We start from the raw sequence: 19,366 nt of genomic DNA on the forward strand, positions 1-19,366 counted from the left end.
TTTCTCACATCAACTCAACTGGCCCACTTGGCTTTGGGCCAACCCCTAGGCCATATTCCTTCCATGACTGAGATCTGCAACAAGAGAAATGGTGGGATCCATCCATGCCACGCAGCCTGATGTTGACAATCGGCTCACTAACCCTTTTCATTCATAAGGCAACTAATACTTCTTAAATTCACTTTATCCCAAGCACCAAAAATCAAGCCATACAGCATATTTTAATAAGGCATCAGTTTTAGACCTGTTTATCTCTATAGAAGCTGACCTCGGCTAAGTGTGTATTAAGGGAGCATCAAAGGAAAGTGCCTCCCAGCTCTGCTTTGAAAAGGATGCAATTTGTGGCAGCTCTAAGTTGTTTATGAGCCTCTGTGTGCTCAGCTGTAGACAGGACTAAACACTGAGTCTTTATAGCTATCATCTACTTGGACAAAATGCATAAAGTCTCTGTGCATCATACTTTTAAAAACGGCTAATAAGTCATTTATCACATGATCCACTCATTCAAAGTATAAATTTAACATTTTAAGTATACTTACAGGATTCTATCCCTGCAATGTATTTTTGTTGTTGTTGTTGTTGAATCATTATTTCTGGGGTGTGGGGGACATGCTGCATCTCATATGTGGAGCCCAGAGAACAATCTTTCCTTGTACTATGGGTTTAGGGTCAAGCACAAGTCACCAGGCCTGTGTGGCATGTGTCTGGCTCCCAGACAATCTACACTCAAACATTTCTACACCCTGATATATGCACACCAAGGTATGTGTGAGCTGTCACTCCCCACAAGGTGCACTCTGCAGCCCCGGGAGATCACTGTTCCACTTTATGTCACTATAGATTTCTCTATTGTGAATATTCTGTTAAATGGACTCGTGTACCACGTGGTGTCTTTATGCCTAGCCTTTTCTCTTGGCATAATGATATTAAGATGTATTTATGCTATAGTGTGCATTGATATTGCATTCTTTTTCATGATAGTTTCCATTGCGCGGTTATGCTATATTTTCACATTTTGCTTATCTGTCTCCACCACTTGAAAAACAAGTTGTTTTTGCCTTAGAGCTATTGTGCATAATGCTTCTATATGGATCTAGGTAAAAGTCTACACATTTAACATTTTGCATATATGTGTGGTACATGCATGTGTTTATGAATGTTTGCATGTGTATAGTAATGTGCATATGCATGTCTGTGCTTGTAGAGACCAAAGGTGTGCAGTGGCCTTTTTCATCTCTTGTTATAGAGTGAGACAGCATCCCTGTCTCTCTTTGTCTGCATCCATCTCTCTCTCTCTCTCTCTCTCTCTCTCTCTCTCTCTCTCTCTCTCTCTCTCTCTTTGTGTGTGTGTGTGTGTGTGTGTGTCCTCTCCTCTCCTTTCCTCTCCCTCTCTCCCTCTTTCCCTCTCTTGTAGCCAGAGATCAACAATTTGGTTATCCTGGCTAGACAGCTCACTTCTGGAATCCTGTGTCTTGGGCTGGACAGATGGCTCAGAGGTTAAGAGCACTGTCTGTTCTTCCAGAGATTCTGAGTTCAATTCCCAGCAACCACATGGTGGATCACAACCATCTTTAATGTGATCTGATGCCCTCTTCTGGCATGCAGGTGTAAATGCAGATAGCACACTGTAAACATAAAATAAATAAAAGAATCGCATGTCTACAAGTGAGCCACCATGCTCACCAGGTTTTCTGTAGGTTCTAGAGGTCCAAACTCTTGTCTTTGTGGTTGCATGGCAAGCTCTTTTCCTACTGGGCTATCTTCCCAGCTCATAATTTTTTTTTTGCCTCTACAAAATTGTATTGCTTTCTTCATATCATTGTTTTTTATTATTTATTGAGCTACCTAAAACATTCAACAAAATGCTTAGAACACATTTAATTTGTCACTTTCACATAACTGTGACCAGAACAACTGAGAGAACAAGGAAAAGGGATTTATCTTGTCTCCCTGTCCTAACAATTTCAGCCCACCAGCCTTCGCTCCATTGATTCTGAGCCTGTGGTGAAGCAGAACTCATGACGGTGGAAGTGTGTGAAGTAGACTTTTCACTTCATTGTGGATAAAAAGACGTCAAGGAGCCTCTTGCTCTAAGAACACACCCCAGTGACTACTGTTTCAAAGGAGGCCTTACTCCTAATTAATGTTTCCACCTGTTGCCAAAACATCACCAACAGTTGGGTACCAAGTGGTCAACACTTGACTTTTGGGGGACATTACAGAGTCAGTCATTATCCTCCACATTTTATCTTGCCTCTTTATACTTCTCTGATGATTCCTCTTTTACTCCAAATGCTTGGCATTTTCCAATATTTGCATCTTCTCTTCCCTGTACATCCTATGTTCAATCAGCTCTGGACACTCTTAATATCCAGGCTATATCTTGAATTCATAATGGTCTTGCCATTAATGAGTTGTCCTATTCCCCAATTCTTTTCTTTCTCCAGCACTGACTTAATTCTCATCACCAAGTATTTCAAAGGATTCAATGGGTCTCTGTCCATTCTGAAAGCATCGCTCTACTTAACCCTTGACAAGTACAAACTGTACACACGTTTACATATGAATACACAAAAGCTAAAAAGTTGGATGATATTTTCTATAAATGAACAAATTATGTCAAGCTTACCTCTAGTCTACTCACAGAATAGCAATTAAGCTATGTCCAGGTAAGTTCCGGCATTTGAGCACTGCCTCAGCCTTCTCTGCTGTGAAGTCAGCTTCTTCCAGTTGATTCTAATCACCACTCCCCCTGGCTTGGAGAGACTTCTTGTTAATGAGGCATATGTGTGAGGATGGACCCACATGCAGTCACAGACCATCTCTACTTCCCGCTGAGCCTGATAAGACATATCTCATCAGCTCTGTCGCTCTCCTCTTAGTCCCTCTCCTGCCTAGAATCAGTCACTGTCAGTACCTCTCAGTGTCCTCACTCTATGCTGTCTTGAAGGGCATAGAAAATGACAAGGCACCAGTACCCTTCCAGACATTTGGGCAATGAGTCTCTGCCCACTCAATTTGGGTTTCCTTTGCCTTCAGCCCACTTGTACTCTAGTGTAGTAGGCAAGGAAATGTACCCTTTCTCAAGGAAAAGGCTACGTGTAAGATTCTCTCTCCATAGGTCCTTTTCTACCACTCAATGCTTGCATAATCTATGAGGACAAGCTAAAGTGTGTGTGTGCGCATGCATGTGTGTGTGTGTGTGTGTGTGTGTGTGTGTGTTTATATGTAGATGTGGAGCAGAAACTGGCATTGGGCCTCTCTCTCAACTTCCCTCCTTGTTTTTTGTTTGTTTTGTTTTGTTTTGTTTTGTTTTGTTTTGAGACAGGCTTTGTCTGTCACTGAACCTAAAGCTCACCAATTTGACACTAGCTGACCAATTAGCCCCAAAGATCCTACGGCCTCTGCTTGTCTGGTGTTCAGGTCAGAGGTGCACACCACCACGCATGCCTGTCTTTTAATATAGATATTAGGATCTAACCTAAGTGACTGAGGGATTTCCCCAGGCCCACAAGTTGAATGGGTTTTTTTTTAAACCAACTTTGTCTCCAATATTTGGATAGAGTTAGATTTTTAAGCTTTACTTTGCAAAGTTTCACACATTTTTCAGAGGCAGAGTAATGTAATGAAGTCATTCACCCACAAACCCCAACTTTAACTGTTAACTTTCTGCCAACGCACTCTACTGCTTTACCCTCCAGCTTCCACTGGACTCCAGCCCACTCACTCCACCCTATCTTCCTCTTCTTCTTCTTCTTCTTCTTCTTCTTCTTCTTCTTCTTTTCTTCTTCTTCTTTTTCTTCTTGAAGAATTTTAAAGAAAATCTTAGGCATTAACTACTTTTCCTAACAAATGCTTCAACACATATCATCTATCAAAAACTTTCCACTAATAATGATAAATAATTGTTAGAGATAACAAAATTAATCACCATTCTAAATACTACCTGTCAACCTGTATCAATGCTTTTTATGTTATAAATGGGAAGTGGATACACCTTTGGGTGCATGCACTCAAAAGGACCCAGTTCTTTCTAGATATGAGAAGCTTTAAGGCGCTTACCCTTCCTATAACACTGCACCCCTTTAATGTGGGTCCTCATGTCGTGGTGAGCCACAACCGTAAAACTATTTTTGTTGCTACTTCATATCTGCAATTTTGCTACTGTTGTAAATCGTAATGTGAATATCTATCTTTTCTGATTGCCTTAGGCGATCCCTGTGAAAAGGACATTTGACCCCCCCCCCAAAGGGGTCACGACCCACAGGTTGAGAATCACTGCTCTTAAAGTTACTGCCTTTTCTGAGTCTTAGGCATATATTTTGAATGATTCATTTGAAGTCCTGCTTGACTCCAACAGCCGGCGTGCTCAACCACTACAGTAAGTGCCTCCCGGAGTTCTGAAGGGCACAGTCAGCTGGTGTTCAATACAAGAGCCAGTTAGGGAGGTAGGAAGCAGCCAGGATCTGGCCACAGCAACCTCTCCATCCCCAGAAAGCCTTTTGTCCAGCCCAGGCCTGCTTGGCCAGTGGCTTAGCTTTAAATGACATCTAATTTTTTCTGACTTGGCCTCTGAGTGGTCAGTGAGGGATCCCAAGTGGACTGGTGTCTTAGAAAGCCTCAGTCATTATGTCAGTTTCTGTTGGTGCCTCCAGGGCCTAGGAAAAGGCCTTGGGGACCACAAATATAACCATTAATCCAAACCCCAGGGGCCTGTGGAATCCGTTCTTGGGAAATATTTATAGCAAACCCCGGCATAAATGTTATAAAATTTAATAATGGTAACAACAAGAATAAATAATAATGGTGGTGAAAACTGTCAAAATAACACCCCCAGTTTTTCACTGAGCCGTAAGTAGATCAAATTAGAATCAATGCTAACTGTCCTTTAAAAGAAAGAACCAAAAATGAGTACAAAGTAAAATATAATTCTACGAAGAGGAAATAATTTCTTAGAACAAAAACTAGCCACTCCATGTTTTTTTGTGAAGAAACATGAGTTCAGGAACAGCCTATGAATTCAGGGCTCACCCATCTGAGGAACGAGAGTTTCTACATGTCCCACATCTTCCTTTATCTTAAACTGGGATGGACCCAAACTGACTGGAACACATGGAGAAAGCATTTGGAAGCATTTGTTTGTACGTCCATGCTCCTTTCCACAACTTCTAACATAACTGAAAGAATGAGTTCATTTGGCAAGAAACACTCACTCAAATTCAGATTTGGTTCTCTCAAAGGCAGAAAGAAAAGTTGTTTCTTTTCATTTCGTTTTCTTTTTATCCTGAACTAGAAAAAGGAAGACACAAAGATGATGTGTTTTGCATACCTACTTATAAAAGACACCCTGCTCTTATGTGTCTGCATGTATGGAATTTAGGTGATGGGCCATGCATGCATTGTTTTCCCAGCTGTAAGAGGAAAGTTGTCTTACCGGGTGTTTCCTCTGGTTGTATCCCTTTAAAGAATTAGGAGCAACTCTTCATCCACATTATCTCGTGATAAATCCTGAGATGCCCTGCTAAACCAGGTTCCTCGAAGAGCAGATCAGCAGGCTCAGCCTTTTTACATTTTAGGATGATGAATCTCAGATCCACATTAACAGTCTTTCAACTGTTTCCTTTTGCTGATGCCGGAATTTAGCATCTTAATATGCTCAGGGCATCTCTAATCTGCCCATTTCTATCATTGATGACCCTCTATATCGATTTGGAGCCCTCCTTGCCTTTCTGCTTGCTTGCTTACTGACCTCTCAACATACTCATGAGAAAATCGCTTCATCAACAAACATTCCCAGAAATTTAATTAAAAACAAACAAACAATCAAAACCCGAAAAACCTGCACTTTCCGTCAAATCATCTGCAAGGCTGAGGAAATGCTTAGAACATCAGTGGTTTTGGAGAGATTCGGATGTCCCAGGTCCAGAGTCTAATTACAATTTGCCTTGAGTTATTTTTAACGCACTGAGCAGCCGTCTTTTGTCACTGTGTCTGACCTAACATCTTTGTTGCCAATAGGTAAGCCCTTTGAAATGTATGGTTAGACCACTTGCTTCTCGAAACTGAAAGACGAAGACTGCTGTGAGGTACCATCGGAGTACTTCTTCTCTCAGGTCACTTGCCTACTCACTGTTTCCGCCAGTGTACTTGAGCAGTGCTTTCGCTTATAACTGTATAAGTTCTGTTCTGACAATAACACCCTAAAACTGTTACCAGGTTAAAATGTGGGACATCCTAATGATGACGCTGTGTTACCAGGCCATAGCCACTCATACTCGGTTCTAAAATAAACTATGTGCTACCCACTTCAAGGTGAGAGTTTGTTTTTGTGTTGACCATTTGGGAACCCACCTTTTGATGCTTAGCTTCAGGCTTCCTTATTGGCTACAGGGTTTTTGGTTGTGAGGGCAGTGTTTTATTTTAATGTTTAACACGCTTCTACTTGCATTTGTGTTTAATTGCTGTTTTCTTCAGGGATCACATTTCCCTCTAGTTAATTTCTATTGACCAATTTCTGAGGGCATATGCACCACAGAGGCAGCAGCTGATTTCCATTATGCCTGAGTTTTCTCAGCAGGAACCTCCACTGACCTAAGCAGGCATCCCTTTCACAATGCTGGCCCAGGCACAGCAACAAGCCAATGGCCTTCTAGGCCTTCAGCCTCCTTGCCTTAATGAGCTGCTACTCCTAATTACTTTTAGATTATTTTAATTGCTTGAAGCCATTAAAGACACACACAGGGAGACACACACACACACAGAGAGACACACACACAAACACACATACACACACATACACAATTTGTGCATTTTGGAAGAATTGCCATAGTCTACTCAGACCAATATTTCCACTGACACAATATGACTAAGGAGGAACATCAAAGACTTGCAAATGAGACCACTGAAAGCATTCTTACTTCTCCACCCATCAGGACTCAACATTGTCTAAAACCAATGTGATTTCCAGAAGGACTGGCTGACGGAGTCCTTGTGAATCCTGGTGCCGCTGCCTAGCCTAGAATTGAACGAATTGCATGTTTACTTATTTCTTTTGGGAGAAAAGGAAAAAAACTCAGAAGCCACTTTGCTAAGATTCTGGTCTCATTTTATTTTGTGTTAGAAAAAGAAAGCAAAGAGTCAGTCTGCAAATTCTATATACAGTGATAGCATCGGCTTCACGGTGTCTCTGAGGCTTTGACCGGATTTAACTGTGTCTGTGAGGAAAGTGTTCGAAATGTTAGTGTAGTTCATTTGGGGCTGATGTCAATTTGGGGTAATGTTCAAGTACACATTCTGGCAGGTTCCAAAGCTGTACAGAGATCCCTGCTTGGTTGACATCACTGCATAAGATTTACAAAGAAGCCATGTTGAATCCCAGGTGAATATTGGCTAAATGTAGTGACTGAGCTGATGATCAGTAAAGAGCCTTGAGTTTAACCACCATCACGTTGTCTCCGAGTCCATTTTTAAGTCCATTTCTGCCTTACTTGGAGGAAAGATATACCTCTCCCAGGGAAGTCTCTATCTTCCCTCAATTCCCCAGGCCCTAGCCATTTCTTCCCTGTCAACTTTTTTTCCTGAATACCAATCCTCCCACCCTATCCTGGTAACTGTGGCTTCTTGACATTTCCAACGCAGATGTCTCTTCCTCCTCCCTGTTGCTTCTTGTCTGGGAACTTCCTCTAATACCAGAGGAACTACTTCAAGTCCATCTTAACCAGTGGCTCTGAGAATGGAACATGGATCTGCTTTCAGTCCTGCCTTTTCAGAGTCGGATTCATTTTTGACAAGATTTCCATTATAGTGGCAAGATGGCTGCCTCCTTCTTTGTCAAACACACACACACACACACACACACACACACACACACACAGCCACACACACACACTCCTTCTGTCAAACCCTTCACCTTGTCTCTAGCTCCATTCTTCCCGTCATTCAACTTAAATACTGTGATCTGGATGGTCCCACGAGGTTTATTGGTTTGAGCCAATCTGGAACCACTTCTGGAACTGACGGTTGGGAAACCAGAGCTTAGTGTCAGAGGCAGAAAGGAGGGGGTAATTTCTACCAGCTGATGTAGGGAGGTGGGTGTAGTGGGGGAAAGAACATGGTCGGATCACTGAGATGCACTCAAAATTATCCAGTGCATAGAGCAACAGGAGATATTAATAAGGGTCTAAGAACTATAATTTGTTCACGTAGAAAGAGATAGCTGAAGTCATAGCCAGAGAAGATAGTAGAGGCAGGGAAAAACCCACTGGAATCTATTCACTCACTCAGCTAGGGAACAAGTCCATAATGAAGCAATAATTACACAGCTGGTTAGCCATAAGAAACACAGGCAGGGCATTTTTAGTTTGGTCCTGTCCTCAAAGATACCACCTCAGTCCCTCTGAAGTCTTCAAATGCAGAGCTGATATGTGAAAGATGGGGTATCCAGAATATAAGGAAGGGATCCTTGGCCAGAATGCTCAGCCAAAGAGGGAAAGCACCCATCCAACCTGCCCCTCTGCTACATGCTAAGAGGCATGCAGAAGGCCAAGTCGATGAACCCAAAGACCAAGTCATCTAGCAGCTGGACACACAGGCTGAGCGGGCAGTGAGGCCACATCCCCATTGATTGCCCCTTATTCTCAGATACACTGACATTGTCAGATCTAATGTGCTTCCAGAGGACCTGGGTTCACTTCCCAGCATCCACATGGTGGTTCACAAACTTCTGTAACTCCACTTCCAGACAATTTGATGCCCTCTTCTGGCCCTTATAGGCACTGCAAGTACATGGTGTGTAGCCATACATGCAGTCAATAACAAATCCATACACATAAAATATATTTTTAAACATACAATATAAACTGAGTTAATGATAATATTTGGTGTATACACAATATTTAATTCTACTTTGTTTTTTCAGATACAATCTTGTTACATAGCCCTGGATAGCCCTACATTCTCTGTGTAGTTCAGGAATACTTTGAACCCATGCCCATCCTCCTGCCTCAGCCCCCTACTACTGGGACCATGAGTATGCATCACACTGAGATGAAACTAAAAAATTTAGTGCAGTGATTTTTAGTGCCAATTCTTTATTTGTTGAGCCCTTAGTTATATTGAAGAATAAAAAAGGCTAGAGACACTCAGTTCCGGAGTGGTCCTCACTTCATCAGCCATAGTCGCTGAAATCAGTTCAATGTGAACTTATTTCCTTCCTATCAACTTTAATGACCCTTCTTGGCCCTGTAGTAGGAAAAGAAACGATGAATCCCACTGAGATCTTGGAGGGGCGGAAAGACATTTCAGATGAGCATAAGAGATGAAAATTCTAGAGGGATGACTTGGACCCTCTAATCCTCCCCTCCTCTTCAACTGCCAGCATTTGTCTGGGTGGGCGAACGTGGGATCTGGTGACATGACACAGACCCTAACATGGGATCTGGTGACATGACACAGACCCTCTTTTTCCCTCTAGAATCCAGCATGTGCTTCCAGCCCCAAATCCTCCAAATGGACTCTGAGTCCATGCTGATGGATGAAAGATGAGAAACACAGTAGCTTTCTGGTGGATTTTCTTAGGCGTCTGTTCTCAAGCCAATTGTTTGAAGATTTTTTTCCCCTTTTAAGGCCCAGTACATCTCCGTTGGGCTTCTTCCTTTCTATGAGGAGGAATCCACCAGAGACAGTCCACCAGAGGCAAGGCACTAACTTTTCTTCCTACTGAGCCCTTTGTTTTATTTTGGCCAAAGATCAGCGTTGATCTAGGTGGTTGCCAGCTGCACAACAGCTGTGCAACTCGAGAAAACCACACTGGGCTCAGGCTGAAAGGCTTTATTAAATTGGGGAGAGTGGGTGGGGGAACAGGTTGGGTCTTCTCCCTCTCAGACTCCCTCCTCCCCCTTCAGAAAGTCTCTCTGATGCTGAGGATGTGATGTCAGGGGAAACTCAGATTTCTCACCTCCAGGGTGTAACTGTAGAGGGTCATTCGTATTTAGAGCAAAAAGTCATGGGGGAAGGAAACTTATATTCTGCTTTTGAGGCTGGTGGGATTAGACAAGCTGTTCTTGTTTGTTCTAGCATGTCAGCAGACTTGCCAAAGTTACAGACTAGATGAGCCATTTCAAAGAAATTAGGTTTGGAGTCAAAGCAGACCACTGCAAATCATCAAGACTTTATGGTACTTTACGGCGCATATGGTACAAGCTACCTTTGCACTCTAATAAAATGCACCTTCTGGAGTCCAAAACACAAGAAAAAGATTTTTTAAAAAAAATCTCACTAACACCAATAACAAAGACTTCTGGAGGCCTTTGGCCATCCATTCTAACCTAGCCAAGTGCCCTGCTCTGGTCTCAGTGAGAGACTCTGCCCCAAGAAATAGGTGGAGAATGCAGAAGCTATAGCTCAGCAGTGTACTTACCTCATACACGTGATCCTAGGTTCAGTCCCAGAAAACTAAGATGGAGAGTGACCAAGAAGACCTCTGGCCACACACACACACACACACACACACACACACACACACACACACACACATACACACATATGTTCACATACACGCACACACATACACACAGATGCACCTCTCCATTGATGTATTTGGCTAATGTGCCCTGTAGGTCTGGGATGGGTTTGTTTTATTTTTATAATCAGTTATCCTAAAAAAAGGAATCATATTTCTAAGTTGCAAATCCATTAGAAATGCAGTCATTCCTCAAAAGATAGATTTGTGGCTGAATTTTTTAGCTTTGATCTTTCTGGAATGGTCATAGCTAGTGTAGTAAATAAGGTTTTTCACACTCCAACTCCACCTGGAGTGAAAGCGCAGAGCACACAAGTTCACAGCTTTTGAGTTACGTAGCTGTCATCTCCCAGATCTTGACACAGCATTGGCACCAGAAAATTGTTTCCTGCCTGGCAACGTCAAACGTGAACACTTGAAAAATCACATAAAGTACATGATGCGATGTTTTCTTGGCAAACTCTCCTGATAAACTTTTGAATGAGATCCCTGGAAGCTCAGGAGTAAGCAAGGTTCCCGTTATTTTCTAGGAAATGAAAAAACGCCTTCTTCGCTGAGTGAAGAAGATAATGCTATAAGTGAAAGACGGGGGCGGGATAAGTTTGCTTCTCCAACCCCAAAAAGCTGAATTGGGGCTATGTTCTTTTCAAAATGGGTAGCTGGAGTCCAGGGTGTGGTGTGTGGTTATGGAAGGAGGGGGTTGTGACTGGCCCAAGGCAGAAATTAGACTGTCACTTGGGATTACTGAGAACTCATTGATAATCACCCTAGACATCTTCGTGAACTTCCATCTTGCTTTGATGACCCCTGACTCTTTTGTGAAAGGCAAGTGTTGCTGAATTTGGGCTCCCAGTTCATTTTACATTTTAGTACAATGATAGTCATGTCAACTTCTGTCCTGACAAGTGGAATTTCTTATGAGCAGCAAAAAGCGGTGTGAGCGACCATTCTTGGAACCTAATATGCAGGCTAGAGGCATTTTTAAATTTCCTCTAATAAATGAAGCTCTCTCTCTCCAAGAATCTCCTAAAGGAGAATGTTTAAGTAAATCTTAACATTAAAAACCTGGTCAGCATTTTCCTTTTTGTTGAATGTTACCTTTTTTTTTTTTTTTTTTTTTTTTGGTCAAAATATATGGCCTCTTTCCCAGGACTCTGGTGGGACTAGTGCTTGGTGTTTTGAGTATTCTGTGGAGTGGGGTATGAACATTCATGCTGCCCTGAGAATCCAGATGGATGCTGTTTCTGCACTCCACCCTGATCTACACACTTCGAACATCTTTTGCCCACGTTGCCATTTAACAGCTGTGTTTTCCAAACCTACAGAAGTTCCTCTGTCGTGATTCAATCATTCAAGCAAAATAAGGGGAGTTGGAGATCTCACCTCATGCACTTGACCTTGCTCTTTGTTTCTAGCAGGAAGTGCATCACATTTATGCTGTTGAAAGTACTCTAACATCTCTTGTGAGGATACTAAGGACCAGACTGCATGACTTGACAACCCAAAGGAAAGGAATCAATGGTCTTCTGAGCAAGGTTAGAAGAACAAGACCATAGTCAGTAATTTCCCACTAGGACTCTTAAGAAAAATGGGCTGCTTCATGGGACTCTGTAGTTTGATGTCTACTTGGACCAACTTGATGTCTACAGAAATGTTCATAGCTGATAACAAAAATAGACACAGCAATAATTGGATAACCGGTGGAGGGCACAGCTGTGGCACTCAGAAGCAGAGAAGACAGAGCAGGGTACCCACTAGCTCTTGTTTATTGAAGAGGTAAGCAACCACCTGTAATGTCTTCTAGCGTCAGGGCTTCCTGGCTGAGGCTCTGTATGACTCTAGGATCTTCTAAGGAAATAGACACAAGTGGACGGTGCCAGCATCAGTGAGACCATAAACAACATCATCCATGCATGTGCCTTTAGCAGCTTCTCTAATGGCGCTGGACTTCTTTTTCACTGCTGACAAGCAGGCTTGCTTCTCTGAAGCCAGTTGTGGTTCCTAGACTCCTATGAGGAGGCACAAGTGCAGGATGCAGATAGGAAATTCACTGGAGTGGGAAAAGCTTGTTAATTCTTGCAAAGAGTTCATCCTTTTCAAAAGATCAACATTGGCTTGCAGATAATAAAATGGTTTGGCAGCTACTCTGGAGGTCACCTAATGTGTCCTTCCCAGAGTATGAGCAAGGTTTAGGAAAGAGAAGGCTGTATTATCTTCTTTAGAATAACTATGTTCTCCTCTCTGCCCCTCTCCCTGATGCCCCACTACTTAGAGTCAGTGCATAATTGAGCGGCAAAACCAGACTCAGCAATGGTAACAGACCTTACCTTTTTCATTAGTCCAGTTTCTACCCTCACACTTCTCAAAAGAGCTAGGAGAGGAAGCTGAGAGCAAGATTCCTAGAGAGGAATGGGCACATAGCTAAAGGCTGCAGCTTGCCCTCCCTCGGCTCTGTAGCAGGCGTGACGAAGGCCTTCCTTCTCACCTGATGAAGAACCAGAGTAGACATCAGACATTTCAGGCCTACCTGATCCTTGTCGGATTGAGAGACGTCAATGGGAGGAAGAGGTGACAGAAAGAAAACAGTGACACTTGATTTTCACAGTGTTTTATTCTTCTACCTAACCTTCTCTTAGGAAGCCACTAAGTGACCATCTAGTTGGTCAGATGGGGATATCAGCCTGTCTCTTCACTGAGAACTTAGATGGGGCGCCACGAGCTCTGGTTGGTTACGGTTATTTAGAAGCCTTGGGTGAAGCTGCCCTCCCATAGCTAACTGTGCCCTTCTACCATCTGTGAACGTTCTTAGGAGCTACCTTTATGAACTGCGTAACAATGACCTTTCCCTCAAAGTCATTCTGTTTTGGAGAGGTCTCCCTTCAAATCAATTGGTTACATAGAAAAGTAACATACCAACTATGTAAGAAAAATATGTCTTTAACATGAGAGCAAAGCAGAACCACTAGGGATGTGGGGCGGGGGGACAAGAATGGGAGTCTGAGAAGGGGATGACAAGAACCAAGCATGCATGAAAATACCTAAGATGAACCCATTAATCTATATACACACTTAAAAGCAAAAAGAATTATGAGTAAAAATATCATTTTTTTTAAAAAGTGCAAATTAGCCATCAGGTCCCTAAGGGAGTCATAGCAAGTGGTATTGGTAACAAATTGCTCACTGATAGCAGATAGCAAACGATCAAAGGCAGAAGGCTATGACGAAAGGAAAGGTCCCATCTACCACTAGTCCGAGAACCCCTAGGACAGCTTTTTCCAAAGTAATTATAAAAGTGACAGGGTGATTTATTTACAGGTTCCATTTGCTTTGGATGGTTCAAACACACGCTTCAATACGTTATCAGCCCACTCTCCTGAGTCATTAAAAACACCCAAGGAATATGAAGGGGTTGATTTCAGCCTTCTAGACTGCTTCTCATTTTGAGGAGAAATGCTTAAAGCTCTCAATTCTGGCTTCGAAATTTCCTCTTGAGAGGTTAAACCATTTAAAGTTTTCATGAGATGTAACTCAGTGACGGTCACACAGAACAGGAAGAGGACTGGCATTGCTACTGAGCTATGCTGTTCAAGACGACAGCCACTAGCCCCAGGAATTCCCAAGGGAATAATTGGATTTCAAGCACAACACCAAATATGTAATATAGATCAACTTTAATAGTCATAATGAATTAATTATGACTGCTGCCTATAAATCCAGCTCCAGGAGATGTGATGCCTTCATATGGCCTCTGTGCGTGCACATGCTCACGCACACGCATGCATGCACATACGTGCACGCGCACACACACACACACACACACACACACACACACAATTTTTTTTTATTCAGAACTATATATGTGGTGACCAATATATTTGTTCTTAATAGCACTGTGCAAGAAACTGTAGGTTCAGTTCACTATCAAGTGCATCAAGTTTGTAATTGTGCCAGCATATTTTGGGAGCATGTTCAATTTAGCAAAGCTATGCTTTTTCTATGAATTATTTCTGTAGGTGGAATGCCACTCTGGCTCAGGGAGAATTCACTACCATCCTGCTGTGTGGAGTACCGGCATGCGGCAAATGAGTGCCTTCTGAGACCTGGGAAGCCAGTCTTCTTCCTAACATGCCTGGGGGAAAAAACCCCACACTTTTTAGAAAGTTCTGTGTCTGGCCTTCTTTACCCATCTATCCCCTAAAGAATTTAGACTACGTAATTGCAAGTCCCTTACCCACCCTCCCATCCATATTCTATAAACCCCAACCCTCCCTGTCCGTACAAGTCAGAGGCATGTCAGGGATATTAACCAGTTACAGTTGCTGACCAAAGAAGACACTTCAAGACGGGTTTGGGGAGAGACAACATTATCCTGCTTCACAGTGTTAGAGATAAAGGAATTGGCCCAAGCTATCAGCTAAAACATCCCTGATGGCTCTGTTTAAGAGACGTGCTACATCTGGGATTTGCTAACTTGAGTCAGTGAAAACTTTCTATTTCCTCCCAATGACTTCCTGAAGTCATTTTTCACAAAGTTCCAACTTTCTAAGATGTTGTGCCATAAATGCCTTTGTTGTCAGCAGGCAGGGAGCCTGCCAACGTTGGCCCTTCTCAGGACATTCCACTGGTTCTCCCAGCTCCCTGAGTGTACAGCATGATGGACATTAGCATCCTTTGGGGAGATACAGGTCCACTTTGATCAGGTACAAGGGAAGACGGTAGTGGGCCTCAGGGCCCTAGAGCAACATGCAATTAGACACCCTGTGACTGAGAATGGAAACACAGGAAGTGAAGACTGGTGATGAATCAATACACGCCAAATCGAAGGCAGAGCTGTTCAGATGATCCACAGAGGAGGTGGTGTGTTGTCCTGATAGAACGCCCACAGGATGTGGAAACCAAGCCTTTACTAGGCCGCCTCGCACCATGCTGTTTGACCATGTATTGTCTCGTGTCTGTCTCCTCATTTGTAGTTGTCGTTAGTTTTCTTCTCACATTAAATTCCTCCTTGAGTTAGCATTAAAAGTTATGGGTTTCATTATAGCACTTACCTTTAAAGATGGTATTTTGATTTTTGCCTATATGGGTGCTTTTCCTGGATGCGTGTCTGTTTACCACCTGCATGCCCAGTGCCTACAGAGGCCAGAGAGTGAATCAGACCCTCTGGAAGTGCAGTTACAAATCATTATGACCACTAATTGGGAATTTGGAATAGACCCTGGGTCCCATGGTAGAGAAGCACTGCTGAGCCATCTCTCCGGGCCCTAAAGATTGCATTTTTAAAGTCAGCTGTAAATCTACAGCCCCTTTCAGCAAATAGGGAAAGCAGGAATGAAATTTCTCCGACTGCAAAACCGAAAACCAAGCATGCTCTGAAGAAATAGCTTTTATTGATGTGCCCAGTCTAAACTGGAACCGCCCCAGGTACGCCGTGCCCTTGTGTCTTCCCCCTGGATAAAAATCCATATGAAAAGAGCACTCCCACTGAACTCTGGATTCCTGGAGTCATCCCTTGGCCCTTGATCTTCCTGCTGAGTAAAATGGAGGAAATTTAGCTGGAGTCTGAGCTGCTCACCCTGTGAGTCCGTGAAGTAAGTTTCCTATGCACAGATTTATCCCATTATTAGCTTATCTGAGGATTGCTTGGGGAATAGCAAGGATTTCTCCATACACATAAGGTGCTCAGAAAGTACATTTTAAAATTAATTCTGTCTTGTCAAAATGAATATCTCTCCATTAACTTTCCCCAACCACAGCACCCTGATGTCTTCAAGTTGGTATTATGTCTGTATCAAATATTTGCCCTGATGGAAAAGCTTACACAGGCTATCTAGCCACAAATATATATTTATGAATTCTCTTGTTTTCTGGGGCCAAAGACACTGAATTCAAATAATTTTCAATCATCTAACACTAGTGAGTCTTTGTCAAGAATACTTAATTTCTTCAAGGTCCAGTGTTCCAATCTAGAACATGTTCATAAGAAAGGCCCTCACCATTGGCTAGATCTGGGTAGGGATTTGAAGTTTACTGCCTGTATTGTCTTTGGCTGGTGCCTTAGTTTGAGCGGGACCCCTGGGCCCAAATCTGCCTATCATAATGTTCTACTTGTAGGTTTCTAGGATCCTCTGGATCCTTCTACTTTGCTATTCTCCCATTTACCAAGAAGAGACTTGATACCCTATGAGCATATACAGGGGGAGGTGATCCCCCTCAGGAACAGTCATAGGGGAGGGGAATAAGGGGAAAATGGGAGGGAGGGAAGAATGGGAGGATACAAGGGATGGGATAGCCATTGAGATGTAACAAGAATAAATTAATAAAAAAAAAAGGCCCTTACCTCATAGACACTTCGAGAATACTGTACCTAGCAATTGCACATGAAGACTTAGCAGACCTTTGAACCCATGTTCAGAGGGATTCAGAGGTAACTTGAAACTATTGTTTCAATAAGACAATAAGAATTGTCCTTATTAACAAAACAAAGGATTTGAAATGTCTACCTTCTGAAAGAGAATCAATTAAGCATCTTGAGATGTGGAGCTAGACCACTTTTAGATGTACAATATACTGAGAGATTGTAAGAAACAACTTTCTAGGGTTCTCACTCGTTTTTCCATTTGAGAAGTGCTGTTGGGTCTCCCAGGACTGCATTCCACTATGTGTAAAGAAAACCAGATGAGCAGACTACTCCCTGACATAGAGAGAGATGAGGTATAGCCACATTTGGCCACCAAGGGAAAGGACTATTTGACCTGTGGTGTCTGCCAAGTGTCAGCCTCGTGTCATGTAGTTTCCTTCATCCTCAAATGCCAGGCAGCTTGGAGCACAGGTGCAGAAAATCATAGCCAGCTGAACAGCCTCGCTTGTTGTGTTTGGAGCAGTTTTCCTCTAGAGGAGTTTTCTGGAAAAGGTGTGGAGGGTGTCAGAGTTCATCCGGAAACCTCTTGAAGAATGAGCTCAAGCCCATCCTTATTTTGAACACCTTGTTATCACTATAGATAATCTTACAGCGCAAATGGTTTCCAGCTGTCTTGGGAGAAAGTGACAGGTCTGTTCTGACAACTGTTCATGGGCTTGCTGTAGCTTCCTCACAGGGCAACAGAGCCTCAGAGTTCCCCAACTTATTAATTCAGTTCCTTCGAAGTAAGGGAAGCTCTCCCCCACCCCCACTTTTAAGTTTTTCATTTGTTCCTTTGCTTCTCTCAGCCCACACCACCCCACCCTACACCCCACACCCCGCTGCCGCTGCCAAGCATCATTTTTAAACAGTCAGGTACACAAGTGTCACCCTGGTATCTGAATTCAGAGATCTGGAAGGTTCTTTATTCTGGGAAACACGTAGGCTGAGCATTCCTGAAACGGAATCAACAAAACCTGTGCATTCCCAGGTGGGAAGAGGTAATTGCAGGTGTAAATCGGCAGTGGAGCGAGAACAGGCAACCGAACGAAATAAGCAAAGTACAGCCAAAGCCTTTGGTGAGGCTCCTTGGCCGCCTTTCTGCTTGAATTCATTTGCATTTCTTCAGCATAAGATGTCACAACGAAACACTCTTTATAGATTCCACCAGGCTCATTAGTCTATGACAGGAAATTTGCCTTCAGCTAGTCTAAGTAACTGTGTGGTGTGTGTGTGTGTGTGTGTGTGTGTGTGTGTGTGTGTCTGTCTGTCTGTCTATCTGTGCATATGTGTGTACCTGTTCAGCAGAGACCAAAGCAGAGGTGGTCTTGATTTGGGTCTTTTACCATAAGAACAGTTTGTTTGAAAACTCTGTCAAAATTGCCTGGTCAGGATGGTCTCCAGCACTCTGAGGCCACACACAGATTAAGAAGTCAGGAGAGGGTAGCAGATAGCCCCCCTCAGAGTCCTGGTGAGCCTGGCCCTCATGACATGCTGTGACAAGTACAGTAGACCCTTTGCAGAATGTGTTTTTTTTCTTCCTGTTCTTTCCTTTTACCTAGAAGAATAGAATGTCCGGCTTCCACTTTCTTGCTCAGTGACTACACAATGTAAGAAGTATTTTGTGGCGTGTCCAGGATGAGACTGACAGGACTTTGCTTTCTCTGTTCTGTCTCAAGAGTCTGTGGTTAGCCCATGCACTCAAAGGGACTGTGTCCTTCAGGACATGGGTCTGCCAGTGGTTAGGAATGTCTAGCTAGCTCTTTAAATTTCCTCATGAGACCTGGAAAGTGCATCTTCCTTCAGGCATGTGACAGGGAGGAACTCTCCTGAAACCACACTTAAAATGTATTACAAACACATTAGCTCCCTATTGCTGCTTTAAGAACTCACGGTAACCACAGTGTGACTTAAAAGAGCATGCTGAGTGTTCCCATGATAAAAGTCAGGGACCAGGGCGAGGCTCACCGGATCCAAACTCAGTACCCAGAGGGCTACGCTGCTCTGCTTTTGGGGAAGACTGCTTTGCCTGCATCCTCCAGCTTCTGGAAGCCACCTGCATAGCTTGTCTCACGACTATTTCATCTTTAAACAATCAGCATCTTCGAATCTCACTCTGGTTCTCTTTTGTGCCTACATGGGCCCCCTTCATGCTGGGGAATGTGCCTGTATTAGCATCAGCAGATAAGCAAACTTGATACTAATTGGAGACTTAATCTCTCTTTTCCACATCGTAATATAGTCACAGGCACTGACGACGGGAATACGGGCATCTTTAGAAAGTCTTCATTATATTTGCAAAGGAGAAAAGAGAAAAGATAGCCTGAGATTGTAAACGTATAGAAAACGGCGGCATGTCTACAGAGCATGGCCACAAAGCAAAGAAAAGCCACAACCAATTGTTTCAATGCAGGCTAAAGGACATTAAGGAAAGAAACGAGAGCATACAT

Source organism: Acomys minous, assembly GCF_964271855.1.
Source record: "Acomys minous genome assembly, chromosome: 4".
Classification (NCBI taxonomy): Eukaryota; Metazoa; Chordata; class Mammalia; order Rodentia; family Muridae; genus Acomys; species Acomys minous.